Raw genomic sequence first — 20,095 nt, 5'->3', positions numbered from 1 at the left:
AAAAACTCCACTCCCACAGAGTTTACCCCCCAACCCTAAATATAGGCTTAAACATAGCCCACATATCTCAAGGCACAATAAGGCATACAAATCTGCCCAAAGTACCTCTAAAATAGTTACACTTCTATACACATGTGTATGGCCCTTCTTGGAGTTCTCTCTGATCTTCGGGACATTCTTTGTAAATGTGTAAAAATCAATTCTTGACCAAAGAACATATGCTCCACCATCCCCTTCTCTCAAACCCCTTTTAAAATGCCTCTACACATTCAGAATCACTTACATTTTCTTAATTTTGCTCTTTTTCGATTCAAATTCATAGTTAAATTCTTTTCATTCTTCTTTATATCTAGTCACATCTTTCCATGCTTTGATATTTTCCAGTAACTAAGATTTCCAGACAAAGTTTTCAGATCTTGTTTCAGTAATTAACGTTCTGTCAATTTAATTCTAATTTTTCAAGAATTATCTTTTTAAAAATCCACATTCAGTTCTTTAGCCAGCTGTTCAAGTTTCCCGAATGTATCATGTGGACAGGGTCCTGCTTCTGCCTCCAAAAACGTTAATTCACGTCTATTGTATGTTATAATTTTTTCATTGAAAATCACTGTTTCCCTCATTGTTTATAAATCCATCTTGAGTTTGAAAGTATTAATCTCCACTGCTTTTGTCCCACTTTGTGAAGACGGACTAGGCTTCTTTTCATAAATCCTCATGCTCGGCTCGTCCACGAATTCATCCTCTCCCTCGGAGTCACTCTCATTCTTTTCCGTCTCATTCTTTTTGTCATTTTTGGTTTTCACTGTTATTATTAATTGAAGGGAATGCACCCACAATCTCTATCACAGCTTGTAACCATGCTTTCTAATTTAAATGCAGTCTCATATCCAGCCAATTATTGACAGCCTTACCAATTTGTCACTTCAACAGTCTCTTTTGTGTTTTCTCATTCACTACATAGTCCCACTCACTCAAGGCTTCAACATGCACAGGTCTGGGCTGTGGCTTAACCTCACACATGACACACCTCAAATTCTCAATCTTTATTACTTCAAGCATACCATTCACAGGAAATTGTAACTTTCTATAGTAATCATTAATTCTATTCCATTCTTGAAACCACGGGCAGATATGTGTACCTGAGTTCCCCAAAATCTCAGTGGCAGTGGTGCCAACTGGGGGCAGAGCCTCTCCCCCCCATGGGTAGGAATCGCAGACTTGTTGAAAAGTGCACCCATTGTAATCTAAATCTAGCTTCACAATATATGTAATACTAATACAGCCAATTGCAATACAATTTCAAAACAAGACCGGAAACACAATATGTAAAGTTAATAAGCAAAACGGATAAAGGGCCTTATTTAGATCTTGACGGATAGAAAACTTTGTTACAAACGTGACTTCTGTCGTATTAAAAATCCATTATATCCAATGGCACTTGCAGTTTGGCAGATGGGATGTCCATCCCACTTGTGATGGAGTATCCTATCTGCCAAGATCTAGATCAGGCCTAAAATATTTTTCTCCCTACCAGGATACTGGACGAAAAATCTAAATCACCACAGAAAGGGACTGCACCAAGAGTGCTTTCAATGACACTAAGTTTGACTCTCGATTAGCTGCAACCTACCCTTAGAGTCATCATGTTTATCCTTGCGCACAGAACAATGCAAGAGCAGTTTTTGCAGCATGTGCAAAAGCAAACACAAACACCATTGCCATAACAAGCTGTGAGGCACAAGCAAAACAAATGACTTCAAATCACACATCGTAAGACAACAAACCGACATCGCTATCTTGCATGGCATGTGTAACTCATCACTCGGGGCTTCAATAATACTCAAGTAATACAAATTCCAACTACTGCAACAGGCAAATCATCATTAATCCAACTGATTCCAGGATTTTCTAGGTTCTGACAATTTTTGAGGTGAAACGTATTCTTTGATTATGCAAATTCATTATTCATGCAAATACATGCTAGCTAATTGGCAGATTACCCAAGCATTCTCCACGAATATTCTATTCTAATTTTGTCCCAAATTTGCCCATCGTTCTCCACTAAAATTCTGTCAACACGTTTAACTAATAAGGTTTATTCAAATTAAGAATCATTAAAGGAGGCAAAAAATTGTTATTCAAATTATCATCAATAATCCATCAAATACTAAAAATCTCAAAAGGTATTAACATAAGGTTAACCACCACACTGAGTATGTAGCCAGAACCAAAATATAGTTCAGCAAGGGGGATAGCTTAAATCTGCTCAGTTCAAAATCCAGGTAAATTTAGGATATAAATCATTAGGCACACTAATGCATAGTCTGCTCAATTAAAAAGCAAGGTAAAGTCTAAGTATAAATCAAGTAGACAGATTAATGTACAGTCTGCACAGTTTAGAAAGCTGAAAAAACTGGCACATCTCCCAAAAGGGTACATTTTATAGGTTGCACAAAGTGATAGACACACTGTCAACATAGTAGGATTTCACATAATACTGCTCATTCAAACAGACCAATTGTAAAACAAGAAACTATCATACATCAGATAAGAAGCATTTAGATAGACCTACGTTCATGCATAATTAAACATAGGAAATAAAAAAATAATGTGACATTTATGGAACGAGTAAAAACAATGCACAGTAAAGCTCATTAGATCCGACCTGAGCACAGGACCTTGAATATATTGCAACTAGAGAAACATTCAGCTCATGGCTTTCTATTGGAGGAACACAAATTAATATATTTCAGCTCAGCTAATATAAAACTACACAATTAATTATATTTTGCTTATGTTCTAAAGAGGAAAAACACAAAAGAGAAACATGTAGGAAACGAATTCATATAAATTTAAAAGCCACTTTTTTGTTATTGCAAAACAAATGTCAATGTAAGCTGACTTTGGCCTTGTCATATCAATTGAAGCCAGGCTATGCAAAATAAAACATATTTAAGCTAAGTATAGTTTCTATTTATAAAATGCTTTAACACTTTAAAAAATAGATGTCAGACTATAACAACTAATTTCGCAAAATATTTCCAATATGGCTGCCAAAGAAGAGAGGCCAGTCAGCAACATAATCTGACACTTGCAGGAAGATTGTGGCTATGGTATTTCTCCTGAGTATATGTGAAGCACTGGTGAGACAGAAATCAGTACCACAGAGGACATCAATTTTGAGAAGCATTATATAAGATCCAGACACCTCAGGATTTTGATATCACACATTTTTGTATGCCCTCATCAAACGTTCACAGTGTACACAGTGTTTACTTGCCCAGAAAGCCACAGTATTATATTAATTACTAAAGTAGAATTGACAATGACTATAGATTCAACAATTCATACCACAGTGACAATGCATACATTTTTTCGCATGTGCTCACAGTAAATTGTGGCCCAAAGTTAACATGTATAGAAACCTGCTATCCACAGTAAATAGGTATGTTAATTGAGTGATTTACACCACTAGTGTATACCTGGTTGTCTCCCAGTCTCAAAATGAGTAGAGTGGGCTGAGAGTTTGGCCAACGTACGCACCCTTGCCCTTACTTTGTCACTATTGCTCTCTCGATTAAACTCTAAATTAGCCTTAAGTCTCTGAAATGGATGTCCAAATCCTTCAGTGTGGCAAGGTTGCAGGCTGTACTTGTAGAACTCCTCTCAAAACCAGGTAGCCATTAGATAAGGTCCTGCTGAATTCATTGTTTTGAAAGGAGAAGTTCCAACAGGCAAAAATTAAAATTAAACCAGATTGGTCGCACACTGCTACACCTACCAGTCGTGTTCCCCCAATGAAAATGGTCCCTGAAGGTCAGCGTCGGCGGATACACCTATGCTCGAGTGTGAATGCAAGTATGCGTGGCGTGTGCCATCCCTTGACACGTGTTTCGAGGTAGTTGCCTCTCGTCAGCAGGGAGTAGGAAAATGTGTGCGGTTGCTGTGTAAGCTGCTAAAATCGTTATCAGGTCTAGTACCTCTCGTAGCGCGCAGGTGCGTAACCATGAGTCCGTCGACTCCACCGGCTCAAGGGAGCCTGAATATAAAGTTAAACCAGATTGGTCGCACTCTGCTACACCTACCAGTCGTGTTCCCCCAATGAAAATGGTCCCTGAAGGTCAGCGTCGGCGGATACACCTATGCTCGAGTGTGAATGCAAGTATGCGTGGCGTGTGCCATCCCTGGACACGTGTTTCGAGGTAGTTGCCTCTCGTCAACAGGGAGTAGGAAAATGTGTGGGGTTGCTGTGTAAGCTGCTAAAATCGTTATCAGGTCTAGTACCTCTCGTAGCGCGCAGGTGCATAACCATGAGTCCGTCGACTCCACCGGCTCAAGGGAGCCTGAATATAAAGTTAAACCAGATTGGTCGCACACTGCTACACCTACCAGTCGTGTTCCCCCAATGAAAATGGTCCCTGAAGGTCAGCGTAGGCGGATACACCTATGCTCGAGTGTGTATGCAAGTATGCGTGGCGTGTGCCATCCCTGGACACGTGTTTCGAGGTAGTTGCCTCTCGTCAGCAGGGAGTAGGAAAATGTGTGGGGTTGCTGTGTAAGCTGCTAAAATCGTTATCAGGTCTAGTACCTCTCGTAGCGCGCAGGTGCGTAACCATGAGTCCGTCGACTCCACTGGCTCAAGGGAGCCTGAATATAAAGTTAAACCAGATTGGTTGCACACTGCTACACCTACCAGTCGTGAGAACACTTATTTTAGCAGCCTACACAGCAACCCTACACACTCACCTACTCCCTGCTGACGAGAGGCAACTACCTCGAAACACGTGTCCAGGGATGGCTAAGGCTACACTTACTTGCACTCAAGACTCGGGCATAGGCGTACCCGCCGACGCTGACTTCAGGGACCACAATTCTTTGGGGCTACACGCTGGTAGGTGGAGCAGTGTGCGACCAATTGGACTTTTGTTAATATTCAGGCTCCTTGAGCCGGTGGAGCTGACGAGCTCATGGTTACGCACCTGCGCGCTACGAGAGGTACTTTACCTGAGAACACTTATTTTAGCAGCCTACACAGCAACCCTACACACTCACCTACTCCCTGCTGACGAGAGGCAACTACCTCGAAACACGTGTCCAGGGATGGCTAACGCTACACTTACTTGCACTCAAGACTCGGGCATAGGCGTACCCGCCGACGCTGACTTCAGGGACCACAATTCTTTGGGGCTACACGCTGGTAGGTGGAGCAGTGTGCGACCAATTGGACTTTTGTTAATATTCAGGCTCCTTGAGCCGGTGGAGCTGACGAGCTCATGGTTACGCACCTGCGCGCTACGAGAGGTACTTTACCTGAGAACACTTATTTTAGCAGCCTACACAGCAACCCTACACACTCACCTACTCCCTGCTGACGAGAGGCAACTACCTCGAAACACGTGTCCAGGGATGGCTAACGCTACATTTACTTGCACTCAAGACTCGGGCATAGGCGTACCCGCCGACGCTGACTTCAGGGACCACAATTCTTTGGGGCTACACGCTGGTAGGTGGAGCAGTGTGCGACCAATTGGACTTTTGTTAATATTCAGGCTCCTTGAGCCGGTGGAGCTGACGAGCTCATGGTTACGCACCTGCGCGCTACGAGAGGTACTTTACCTGAGAACACTTATTTTAGCAGCCTACACAGCAACCCTACACACTCACCTACTCCCTGCTGACGAGAAGCAACTACCTCGAAACACGTGTCCAGGGATGGCTAACGCTACACTTACTTGCACTCAAGACTCGGGCATAGGCGTACCCGCCGACGCTGACTTCAGGGACCACAATTCTTTGGGGCTACACGCTGGTAGGTGGAGCAGTGTGCGACCAATTGGACTTTTCTTTTAGGCAAAAATTAAAAGATTGCATCCAGGGAAGTCGTCTTGGTGGTCAGATACTTTGGAGGCCTTACCCTGCCCAAGATTTCTACCTCCAGACTTAGTGGGTAAATTTACAAGAACTGGTGCACTGCTGTTTTGCCACAGTGATGTGCAAAAAAAAGGTGGGCATTGTAAAAACTGATGCTGTAGTGTAAACAAAAGTTACACTTACCTGAAAGCAGCAATGGAGCAGCCAGGAGTGAGCACAGACCAGGACAACAACACCAGCAACCCTAGTACCATCGAGGATGACCAGCCAGAGTCCTAATAGAAAAGGAAGTGCAAGTTCAGTCAGGAGGAGAATGAGATCTTGATCACGGAGGTGGCGGAACACCAACCCCAGCTCTTCATCAGCTCCAAAATGTACTTTGGGAGGAGAAAAGGCATATGATAGACCATAGTGGACAAGGTGAACAGTGTTGCCGAAATCCAGATGACAGTGAGTGACTGTAAAAAGCACTGGCATGATTGCAAGTGCAGACAAAGGAGAAACTGGTAATCAATCTCCAGGCATCATTGCAGGCTGGAGGTGGTAGTCCAGTGCCCCAGGACGAACTGGATCCCTTGGAGGAGCCGGTGTCCGCTGTCATCTCCGAGGAATAGCGGGACAAGACAGTGCTGGTTATGATGAACTATAGTAGCACTCTGCTGCACTGTCTGCAGGCAAAAGGGTTGGATGCCGGCTCATCGGTGGTAAAACATTGCATCAATAGAAGGCTCACGGGCATTTTTATAATATTTTGGTGTAGGGCAGCGCCGCAAGCCTTAAAGCTGTGCTAACCTATGTCACAAGAAAAGGCCAGGAATGTGCTGTATCAAAAAGATACCATGCATTCCTGTCCTTTCTGCCAGCACTGGGTCACAAACAGCAGAAGTCCGCCAAAGCAGGCACTCATGCACCATGGGGCAAGGGTATCTGCATTGGTGCTAGCCAACCAAATGTTCACCAGCATTGAGAAAAGCACAGGGATGTGTTGCATTGCTATAACCACAGCACATCCCAGCACTTTCGTAATGACATAGTTTGGCGCAGCAAAATGGTTGGTGGCAATGCGCTGCACTAAATGTCTATGAAATATACCCCTCTGTCCCACCTGGGCCAATGCACATTAACCTGGCCTGCAAATCCACAGCATAGAATTGATTTCTCAGAGTGGACTAGGCTATTCTATTTGCACCGGTGCAGGGGTGAGAACTGGGGTGGCATGTATTCCTGTAAATACAGTCCATCCCTTCCTGCTCATGAACAATCATCGGTGTTTGTTGGAATTCAACAGCTTTTTTTAGTGCCAACACAAGGGAAAATACAGGGGTGTGCTGTTTTCTTGTGAATACGACGCATCCCCATGTTTTTAAGTGACGCAGTGCAGTGCTGCTAAATTACTTGCAGTCCTGTGTTGCACCATTTCCATGTGAAAATGCCCCTCAGAGGTACATGTCAACATTCCCAGCACTCCTACCAGGTGCGGTCCTGCCTGACACATATTTCTCTAAAACAGCCTGCCATGTCATTCCATTGGATATAGTCATGCAAATTGTAGGAGTTGTAGAAACATGAGTCAATGTATCATCAGGGTGCCATCAGAGTGTGGCAGTAAGTCGACTGCCACAACCAAAGATGAGGCATGTACACATGCAAGTGCATTGATCTGGTCAAATCACATGTATCACTCTGCAGATAACCAACTCTAGTCCTGATAAAATGGGTTGAACCTCAGTGACCGTATTCTGACTAGTATGCCCCATCCACTCAGAGTAGGCCCTAAGTGGTAGTGAGAACAATGCGGAGATCCAGTCATCTGAACGGGAAAAACAGTGCAATTTGCAATCCATACCCATAACATGTGTCCCACGCATCAATGAGGAACTGAAAGTGAAATATAAAGAACCTCGATTGTCAGCTAGATTACTCATGTCAACATCTAAGAGAGATAATTAATAGCATTTCTCCCTCTCAGTGCAGAGGGTGAACCCTCACCTCTTGACCGACATGCCTTACCAGACTTCAGAGATTTTGGGGATGACAACCTGCAAACCATTGACCATGACACCCTCCAAGAACTCTTGGACTTCATTGGGACACCATCTTCAGACACAGGGAGGGTCAACAGCATCATTGGGTCTCCACATCCCCCACCTACCTACCAACAGTCACCATTTGCCACCCCACCCCGAGCCCGGGACTCCGAGGACACACAGATTACCGTCTAACATACTGTGGTAGTAGTCTAGTGGGAGTTGGTAGAGCAGGTATAGGTGGGGATGGAGACCATGGTGGCCACCCTAGAGGGAGTCCGTGGGTGCCTCAGTCACAAAAGGGACAACACTGTGGCCATCAGAGGCACCTACTCTCCACTCTGTGGCCTCCAGCAGTCCCAGGCTGACATCGCTGGTGTCATGAGGCAGAGGCATGAACAAATGCACTGCCAAAGTGGCACCAGCGAGGTGGCCAACCAGCTGGGGGCAATGAGAACCATCTTGGAGTCCACGGAGCGGAAGCAGGACTCTCACTTTGCTGCCATGGCTGCCTACCACTTCAACGTTGCTGCTGTGTTGCAAACACAGGAGATCCTCCTCGCTGCTGTGCTGTCTCATGTGATGGCACAGATGAATGCTGCTGCAGGCACGAGATCAACATCTTCTGCCCCTGACATGAGTGCCTCCCTCGGCTGCTGCACCTACAACACCCCCCTGACGGCAGACACTGCACACATCATAGGGGGAAGATGTGGACTGCACCTCTTTCCAACAAAAAAGTGTCCAGTAGCATTCATCTGTTCCACATACCCAGTTTCTCCTTTGCCCTTGCTTATGAACATGTCGGGCGAAATCAGCTGCCACTCACCTCATTTAGATTTTTTTCCTGTTAATCTTGATCATTTGTAGAGCGTAAATGTGGCCTGTGCTCACTAATGACATTGTGGACATCCTCCTCACTGAATCAATACTCTCCTCCACAAGACCCATGACATGCCACCCCCATGGATTCTGTCTGGACATTCAATGGCTCAAAACATCTTTGGGCTTGTTGTCCAATAAACTGTACCTGTGAGCTGCATCATCATTTACACATGTAAATAAATGCACTTAGTACTACCTGTGTGTTGTCTGTCTGTTGGAGTCTAGACCAAGTTGACCATTGGGCATTCTGTGAGGCAGATATTCTAACTACTTGCCAAAGGAACATGTGTTTTTTGGAGTCAATGGCAAAGCTAGGCAGTGAGAGTGTAACATTTTGTGAGCTCTATGTGTTTGGCAAGTGGTTATTCAAGATTGCGAGCATGAAGTTCAACCGGTGTCATGCAGTAAATGTTAATGGTGAATGAAGTCACACAAAAAGTGCTGGCTCTACCCATTGATACCAGCAAGCAAACTTTGGGCTGAGAAGTAAACACTGCAAGTGTTAGTGGGTCTGTGGCAGCCATCAGTGTGCGAGTCCAAAAAACGACTATTTGGGCAAATGTGATGAGCACAACATTCCCCCAAAGCATGTTGCATGATGTACCCACACATAGAAATTGTACGTGAATACATGTTGCACTGTGTACCATTTCCGTCTTGAGTTGCACGTGCTCTGCTCAACAATGTCTGTAGATAGATAATGTCAGGCCATAGCCAACCTGACAGATCCCTGTCCATAGGTGAGAAACCTACTCACATGTTGTCAAACATTGCTAGCAAAGACAAATGCATGTAAATACCATTACCTGAGCACACATGCTAACTGTGGCACAATAAATGACATAAACCTGTATGTAGCAAACAATGACATTTAATGTCAATACAAGAAATTTACTAAAACTACCTACCCAATACTAACTAACTAATCTAACCTAACCTATCTTTTTCTACATACTATCCATAACTATCTTAACTTTACCTAGCTTACTCTAAACATTTAGCATGACATGGTAAACATCAATGCTCCCTCCCCCGTAAGACATGTCTTCACACAAGGGCAACAGAAACTGCACCTAACATCAACTAACCACATATAGAATCCTAAACAATCATATATTTTTTTGTATTTTTTTAAATGTTACATTTCTTTTTTTTTTTTTTAATACACATATAAAACGCATCAATCCTACACCCCTAAAAATTCAAAGAACCCCAAACCGAGTAAAATTGTTCCTCCAACCCTACAAAACGACTAAAACCACTACCCCTATGCTATCACTACACTGACCTACCTAAACTAAGCTATAAAAAAATTATGAGCAACGTTAAAACTATGTGCAGGGGAAAGGGCAAAAAAGCTCCCTGTGGCTAACGTGGCTTGAGTCTTCCACTGCCTGCTTCAGTTCATGGAGGAGTGGTAGATCCGGGCCCATTTTATTTTCAAGAACAGCCACCCACAACTTTAGGTCTGAAAGGTCTTTCTTGATATCAAGCTTAAATGAGCTAGGCTTTCCGCTGCCGAGGTGTGGGGCCAGTGGTTGGGATGGCACGCTGGTGGAGGTGCTGGGTACCGGTACCTTGGAGTTACCTTGGCCTGACTGTCCATTTTTGCCATAGCTTCTCTTGTCCATTGTGGTTGGTCCCAGGGAAAACCTTTTCCACTTCCCCAGAGCCTTCTCCTCCGTGTATCGCTTACTCCCTATGTATCTTAGCGACTCTTTGGAGGTGGAAGTCTAGCTCCTTTCTGATACTATGCTTCCTCAGCTACTCTGGGGTCATGTTGTCTGTTTAAGCAATAAGGATAACTGTCAGTCAAAGGGTGACTAGGAACAAGTACAAACATCATCCAACAATATTATTTCACAACTTATAAAGTAGCAGCCCTGCAGCCTAAATTCATCTTGCAGCTTAGAGTGACCATACACATGCCTATTATCTATCATCTCAGATTTACTAAGGTCACATTTTGAAGGCAGGGCAATTGTAGCACAATGCAATTGCAACACCTCGGCACATCTAGGTATTACTATGTCAGTACTTAGTATGCTTGAGAATGATACTGTTTGGTACCTATGGAATGGTACATATGTCATCTTTACTGAACATTAGTGTGCTTTCTGCATCCTGCAACAGCCTTTATGCCAAATGCATTAGCCACAGTCAGATATGCAATGTTTAGAAATACATGTGTCGTCTCACATTGTAGTGTAGCTGATATGGCAAAGACCCATAGCAGGGCACATTGCTAACTATACTGAACACTTAACAGGTATGAAATGTATCAATTGATGTTGTATAAGTACCTCACATCACACAGAGGCAAATAAAACCTCTCCTATCTGAACTGTTGTAAATCCATGGTGGACCATGCCACAGCTCATTACATGCTCCCAATATCATAGCATGTGCAACTGACATGCAGTCTGCATTCTTCACAACCATTGCCATGTTCAGATGTGTATAATCTACCAAATATCTTCAATGAGTCTGTCACTGTGATAATCTCTATCATGCGGTACCGCCCAGATTCGCAATGTATTCTTCTTGACAGTAGTCAGAGGCTGATAGACATGCAACTCTTAACATCCACTTTTCCTGCCCAATTAATCAAAATACAAAAGTTTATTTATGATAGGGATTGCATCTGACAAGTCATACGGCATCTGGCATCACACCCATTCCTTGCACAACACAATTTGCATTGATGAGGACACTCACTGGAGAATTTGGGGTCCTTGAAATTATCCATCTCACCATCGGTGTATGCTGGGCGTCCACCTTCAAGATATAACATGGAAAACACATCAGTAAACTCAGAACACATGTATGATATGCAACAGAAGCACAGTACACATGCATGGCTATTGGCTATAAAACGCTTCAGGTTGTCAGTAATCAAATGGCACAGACTATACATGCTTGAATGATACACATTGGAAAGGCAGACTCAAATGTACATACATATGAGAAGTCAGAACATGCACCTGTGGCCAATTTGCGAAACCAGTTAATCAACCTCATCACTACTGTATTTCACTATGGTAGCTGACTTTAATGAGTCTCGCCACCTACATAACTCATATACCATACTCAACAAGGTATAGCAATACCCATGCCATCTTACATTTTGACTCCAGGAAATGAGTACGCTACATACATCACACATAATGCGTTCTTGTTCTTTATGTTAGGTGAGTTCTGTATCTGTCAGTGCTGTAGAGTATCAGATATTGTTATCACATGTTACATGCATCCTTAAGTATTTTAATTACAAAATTGTACAATACGTATGGGATATGTTGAGATGTGTCATATTCAGGCTGGCATACCCTTGGATACAGTACCACGTGAGTAGTTTTTACTCTGACATACATTGGGCCTCTCATACAAAATGCATGTACAATAAAAGCCTCACAGATAAGGACAGCTTCAGTGGCTCTGGCCTCAAAAACACCTCCAGGAGGCCATGCAAAGGCCGCATGCATGATATGCTGTATATTCAGAGGTATGCAGTCAGGCAAGCTAGTGCAAAGCACAGCGTAGCCATATTCAACATCAAGAAGCCATACTTTTTACATAGGAAATGCTGATCAACACCAGTGATATGTGTTTTGCCACATTCACAAGGTAGCTAAGCAGTGCAAGTCATTGCAGACCTCATTAATGTGTGACTACACTGGGGAAGGTATGCCAAGGCAGATCATTCGCACATCAATATGGGGCTTTTTTGCAAAGCCCTTGCATAGCTGGTGCATCACTTTTGAGAATGTAAGAAATCCATCACTGCAGTGCAAGGGGCTTGTAAATAAGCCCCTTTCTGATAAAGTATGCTATGTAATGGCCCATCACAACAGTACCTGACAAATGGTTGTGGTGAAAGGAGCACCTCTGGAGCTGGTCAGTCATCATATGAGTTGTCTCAATGGGATATGGGCATGTGCATCACCTCAATGCTTCCCTGGGACTTATTTGTATCAGCTACAGGGACATTACCACTAGTGTGGCCCTCTCAGTGGCACAGATAGCATTGGTGCACAGATTGTTCCAGCACTATTACCATGGAAGGTCCGTTTGCATGTGGGCATGGCTATTGTGAGCCAAATGTCATGTGAGCCATGTTACCACTATACCTCAATGGGTACTTACGACACATCGGAAAACACATAAATTGTGTACTTACCAACTGCCCCGCCAACAACGATGCCAACATGGTTGAGGAGGTCAGACTCCTTGCCAACCCCATCTGCTCAGCGATGTTTGAGCTGTTGGATGTTTCTGTCCACTCTAAACAGCCTCATCATCTGTTGACATACACTCTCCCATTGTTGCTTCCACACCTTCACTGGGTAGCCCTGGAGCACATGTTCCCCACTGGCTACCATGTTGGGCAGGTAAAGGGTAACCAGCCACAGGAGGATGCCAAACTCCTGGTCGCTTATGAAGCAAGTCCTACTCTTCCCAGGCATGATCCCACCCAAAGATAAACACCCCAAAACCCCAATGCTACCCCTATTACAACCCAGAAGACAAACACCTGCCAGCAGACAGGACAATACACTACAATAGACAACTAACAGCACAAAAAGGGTTTGAGGGACATGACAGAGACAACAGACATGATGAACCAGCTCCAAACACACCAAATCAGTCTCCAGCACAGGCAAAACACAACCACTCCCAAGCTCAGACAGTAAAACTGTGACGTAAAGTGGAATGAAAGTTCACAGTTTCTGGTTTGTAGCATGCAGGATCAATTATATCACTTCCCTTTATCGATAACATCACTTCTTGGGTGGATGTATTACTTTTTCATCCGATTCGTCGATTTCCTTACACTATCAGTCAATGCATCAATTTTATACAAGGCCTGGCAATTATTTTGACGGGCTGGCTGGGAACCATCATTTTCAAGTGATGTGGTGGCTTCAAAAATCATGCTTTAGGATTATGCGTCTGTTATTTTTATGCATTAGGGCAAAGCTGCATTTTGTGGTGTATTGAGATGTGCAATGTTTGTAATAATTTACAGGGGGTGGTGTTTTGGGTGTGAATAGTGGAGCTAAACCGGTTTACTGTCTTTGCATGTGTTTACTATGTGTTGACAGTGTACATACATGTGAGTCCCAGCTGTTCAGGGACCATAGAGCGGATAATGCCCAAACCCGCTGGTAGCACAAGGGCGAACCTTACAAGAGGTGCCCTGTGTGCTAAATTAGTCCTAGCACTCATTGACATTGTGTTAGTTTCCCACAGGGATGCAACAAACTAGCACTGCTACCCAGTACACCCACATCTACAACAGCACAGCCCACTGCCAATCAGCACATGTCCCACAGTGGAGTCCTCAGGCTGTGGCAAAAATTTGGAGGGTTATATTTTGCCATGCAGGCGAGAGGTGCAACTGGCTGCGCTCACCTGGAAGGGGATGTGTGGATGGTGCCATTTGATTGCCTGAGAATACGGCATTCATATTCAAGGGACATACCCCACAGTAAAGTAACAATTTCATCATTTTGGCCAACATGATTCTCACTCATGCTGATGGTGTAATGCTAGATCACCATGCATGCCTTGGAATGACCTACATATTGCTGACAGTAAGGCAGCGTAAATCACACCATAACTACACTATGTATGAAGGTCGTGTTGCTTGTGCATAGCAGTGGGTTTTCGCATGCAACACTGTTGCACTGGCAATGCATAGTGTGTAGCATTTGTATATGTGATATGAGATCTCCAAATGGATTTCATATCTCAATACAGTTTTTGATGCCACATAAGTAGACTGTATTTTTCGGACTGTGTTCCCATGCACATACTATGTGTAAGACTTCACAGTCATCATTCTACGAGTGGATTCTACAATTGTCCTCAAGTATGAGGTCGTACAAATGGCTAGCTGTATGAGAGACACACACATTCATTGCCCACTATCTATGTTACCACACCATGTTTATTGTGGCTGGCATTGGAGGACTATTTGCTACAGGCAGTTGTCGTGCACACTATTTTATTTGTACCAGATGATGTTCAATGCTGTTTGTTACACATAGATACATACATTGTATGTGTGACAATTAGGTGTGATATAAATGTTTTGATGCTTACTGAGGCTATGGAATCAAACTCCATACACAGTGGTAGTGCTCATACATTTATGTACATATATATTTGAAAAGTGACTTCTGTCATCATTTGGTGACATCATGCACATCACTCATTCTTCTGTGAAGAAATAGTTGATAATATGGTCCCTCCGCCGTGTCGCAGCAACTGATGGTACTGTTCGATGAGGCTCCTCATCTTCCTCATTGTCCGGCAGTTCCTGCGCCTCATGGACATCAGCCCATAGGACATTTGCCATTCCACAAATATTGTGCAAAATGCAACACACCAGAATAATTTTGTGCACCGTTGTTGGTGAGTACAGCAATGGACCCCCAGATATATCCTGGCTCCGAAAGTTGGATTTTAGTACACCAAATGTCCGGTTGACTATTGAGCTGGTCCTGCGAAGGGCATGATTGTACTTCCGCTGGCCTTCCGTCTGTGGGTTTTTAAGAGGAGTCATGACCCACAGCAGCAGAGTGTATCCTTGGTCAGCTGTACAGACAGGAGGGGTGCAATTAGTTGAGTCATGACAAGTGATGGCCCCACATTCATGTACATTCTGATATGTGTCCTGAATGACTCATATGCCTTTTTACTGTAAGAGACATGCTATGATATTGTGTGGCATACATGCACGTAGGGATTGAAAATGACTGACACTGTGCTACACATAGAGGTGTGCTGTCCTCTGTAATTCACTTACTATTTGTCATACTTATGAGTGCCAATGCCATGCAGGTGATTTGTCAACAGTAAGGAGAGTCAATATGCCATTGAGTAGACACTTTTCCAAAACTCATCTATTGTGTCTGCTTTGGCTACTATTGCCATTCCTGAACTGATACATGTCTGATTTTACAAAATGTAATTTGAGGAAGTGAGGTCCCGTACTTTAGTCACACCTATTTGGCATTGAGAGTTGGAGTCAATATTGTTCAATGTGTACTGCCATGGGAAGAATAGTGAGTGGATATCAATGCGGGACATGCTAGTTTACACACGGCAGTGCACAGTGCCCACTATGGTGACATAATACAAGAGGTTTGAGATATGTGTTAAACTTGCGCAACTGGTAGACTAACTACACTACAGTGCCACACTACATGTGGACAGTGTAGGCCATATTTTTCACATGATACAGAGTCTAGGGTTTTTTGCCAGCTCTTGCAGAAACTGTGCAGCATTGCTCCACAACAGGCATGTTATATTCAAGATGACTGTGTTGTTCACTGTCATGGGAGAATTAGTTTGTGCATAAGGCTGGACCTTGATGCACAGTCTGAAGCCTTGGAGGACTGATAGAGTGGTTTGTGTGCTGCAAAACGGTGTGCACATAGGATGTGATGTGTGTATAAGATGAATGATGTAATGTAGCATGGTAGACATGGTCTTGTGAGGTTAATATATGACAATATTTCTCAGTTTCACATGTATGGGATACATCTCATGCCTTATGAGCATGGGCATAACCATGGGATTTATATGTGGACGCACAGATTAGAGACAGGGAATTCCTTGCTTCAACAGGTTGTTTGAACGCAGCATTTCACATGGTGTTGCATTAGAGTCTCTTTGACACTATTGAATGCACATGCAGGGCCTCATTTAGCAATTGTTGCCACTTGGCAGCACTGGATGTCACCTTGCTCGCTGACCTGCATTGAAAGTGAAGGACTGTAATGTGCCATATTCCTAACATACAGCACATCCATGGTTTATCCGCATACGCACCATCACATTGTAGTAACTAGTGCCAACAATCCCCCCTTGCATCAAGGTGCACATGTGTCAGCTCAGTGCCCTCAAATTACGTCATGCTTTGAGGGACACCTTCCTGCACCAATAGCAAAAAATCCATGCAATTCCCTCAGTCTATGTGTCCAGGACACATAGTAATTGGACTTGACAAAGAGACATGAAATTATGTATCCTCATTTCACATCACCTTGGGAGGCACACCATTTGCACACAGTCCCAGGTCCTTTAACATAGGATGTGTGGAAATGTGTGAGATCTTAATTGGTGTTGCATGGGAAAGGCCACCGCAAAGCCCATGGTACACATCCTTAGCATAGGGTGAATGATGCTACACTTTGCTGTGGCTTGCCTTACAGCATACCTATGATGCCATGCAATGCCATGCAGGCAGATTTTGCATTACCTCATTGATAGGAGTTGGAGAGCTGCTCCACCAGAGCATCATGACCAGTGGTACTCCATCAGCACAGTTCACTTGTACATGTGTTCCACAGTGGCGTAGGCAGTCTCAACATGTGTGATTTGTAGGATTTCGTTGCACATATGCCACGTAGTAAGGCACAAGTATGTAGGCCCACACCAGCTACTTATGCATTGCCTCATTCAGCCCAAGACTAATGTGTCAAAGTATTCCAACATAATTGACTGTCATGTGGTCTGTCCTGTGCTTGAGAAGCACTTACCAACAAGCAGGCCATTCCCACATGTCCCATTCTGGAAGTTCTCATTGATGGTGGAATGGCGGCAGATAAAGTATTCATGAGCACTGCCTTGGTACTTTGAAAGGATAATAACGAAGAGGCCCAGATGGTCCACGATTGCCTTTATGTCCATGGGAGGGATAGGTGTGATGTAACTGCTGGAGGCACCAGTTGTACATGGGTGAAGTTCATTGCCCCCAACTCACGGAGAAATCCAGCAATTGCATAAAAGCCTTGCTTGTTTTCCTGTTGCTGCGTTATGTTGGGGAAGAAGAGGAACTGGGGTGTGAGGCTTTTAATGGCATCCAGGATGGAGGGGACGACCTTGAGAAAGATGCCTGGGGTACTTCAGCCTGTATTGGGCAATGACCTCCTCCTCCCTGAGGTCAATGAGGGTAATCCTCTGGTGGTATGTCCACTCCTTTCTCCTGCGCTGCCTCTGTGGTGAGAGTGGTGCTGATGGTGGAGGTGGACCTAGTGGTGGTGGTGGTCTTCTTGGTTCTCTGTCCTGCAGTAGGATTAGGTCCATGGTACTGTTTAGCCTTACAGAGTGATTTTGGTATGATGTGCCTTTATACTAATGGACATCCATCATTTTTATGCCTGCTTTACCGTGGCTGTAAAAAACTACCGCTATTGGGACTCTGCACCTGTTTTTCCAGAGTAGCGTGTTTCCCAAAATCGTAAATATGACTGTCAGTTTTGCAAGGCTTTTTCAGGGGGAAAGCCTACCTTGCATATCATTAGCAGTAGCTGGAGCAGCCAGGTCTGACACTGGAGAAAATAGGCTTCGGAGGTGAAAAGGGGATGCTAAAGGCCTCTAGTGTCACTTCGTAAATAATAGAGCCAAAAAAATACACTGCAGCGTCAAAACATTGATGATGCAGTGGCAATAGCTCCTTGTAAATATGCCCCTTACTCTCTTTTATGTAGCTCAGATTTGTCCAAGGCTAGAGGCTGTACTGAACAATAAATTTCCCAATACCCTTTTTGCCCAGGGCCTACTGAAGTAGATTTGCTGCTGACAAGAATCAACCTGTTTTTTTGCACGATAAGGTACCAGAATGTGCAGATTGACTTGGGTTGTTGGTCGTGGTCTTCTGGAGGCCCTGAAGTCCAACATTTATCAAACTCTACATTTTTCAGAGATTAATGTGTAAGTCCTGGACACCAATTAGGCTCCCAGGACCCCAGAGAAAGCATTTGGAGGTCAGGACACAATCCAGCAGAGGCCAACAGCAGAGTCCATTCCTTGTCCATTTTCAATTGGTCATTGGTCACTTCAGGATAAAGATATCCTGCAATTTGTTGTTTCCTTCTAGCTATGCATGTGGTCAGCCAACTGGGCCTTGGACTCCACTTCTTTGCCCTGGGAACAAATGCGACCAGGAGGTCAAAACCTTCAGGTCTCCCCACAGGTCCCAAACAGCAGTTGCAATCTTTCTTATGCTCTTCCACAGGTCCAGAAAGTGGGATTGAGGAGGGTGATATGCAACTGAAGGGACATGGTGACAGAACATTCATACATGTCCCACCTTTAACTACCATTCACCTCACCTTGTGGGCTACAGGATCTAAATGGGTGTGACTGATAAATATCTGAAAGGATGGTTTTAACCCTGTCAAAAAAGGTTATTGCGATAGGTCGTGCAGCAGGTGGAGAATGCAGAAGCCAGATGACATTAGTAGGCCTAAAGCCATGCTTTCCTGGTCACACTAGTGAATTGCACATTACGTACTACAGTCCACAGTTGATATTTAATTTGTCATGCCAGTGGTGTAAATCCCACACCATATACCATGGCCTAACAGGAGAGTAATATTTGCCAATCAGAGATTAGCCACATTTTAAATGTTTTAGGGGTCAGAGTGCATACACTAGGCATTGAAGAGTCTCAAAACCAGCAAAAAATTCAGTCAAAAATGGGGATGACCATGCAAAAAAAGAAATTTTTTTCACACTTTCCTTTTTTTTCACTTCCTTCAAGTAAGTGCTAGTATTGATACACAGCTCTCTAGATCTCTTAGTTGCTAAGACTCTGCTGCAGAACCTGATCCACCTCCACTAATGCTCCATGGCACAAAGAAGTTCATATACTGACATAAGCGCATCTTTCCAACACATAACACCTTAAGTGCTGGATATTAAATAAAAACTACAAGATTGCTCCTTTTTGCATCACTTTGTGATGCTTTAACACTGGGGCAAAGCCTTAGTAAATCTGGACCATTTACAAGCCACTGTGCACCACCAGAACTCCACTTTTGACGGTCCAGCAGCGCACAGTGAAGTGCCATATTTACAAGGCCCTGTGAAGCCACCCTGCAGGGCTTTTCAAGGCTTTGTAGATATGTGATGCAACGCTGTTCAAATTACTGTGTTACCTCACACTGCAATGGAGAAGCATGCCTTGGGCATTATAATGGGGGTTCCCACGTAACACCCATGTCATTTGACACATTCCCAGATTTACCATGTTCTGTAAGTCTGGGAATGCGTCAAAAGCCTACACCTTCACATGTAAGGCGTGGGGAGGTGCAATGAGGAGAAATAACTTTGTTTCTCCTCATGGTGTTCCTTCCTGCACAAAAATAGTAATTTCCACAAAGTAGACACCCTGGCATGATGTTGCCAAGGTGCCTTCATTGGCGCATGGCAGCCAATTTTGCACCAGCGCTGGAGAAGAGGACTGGCATGCACTGTATTTCATAGTTATGGCACATTCCTGCCCTTTTCTTTTG

Source organism: Triturus cristatus, chromosome 9, assembly GCF_964204655.1.
Source record: "Triturus cristatus chromosome 9, aTriCri1.1, whole genome shotgun sequence".
Classification (NCBI taxonomy): Eukaryota; Metazoa; Chordata; class Amphibia; order Caudata; family Salamandridae; genus Triturus; species Triturus cristatus.
The sequence above is the reverse complement of the archived record's forward strand: the minus strand, read 5'-3'. Positions refer to the sequence as shown.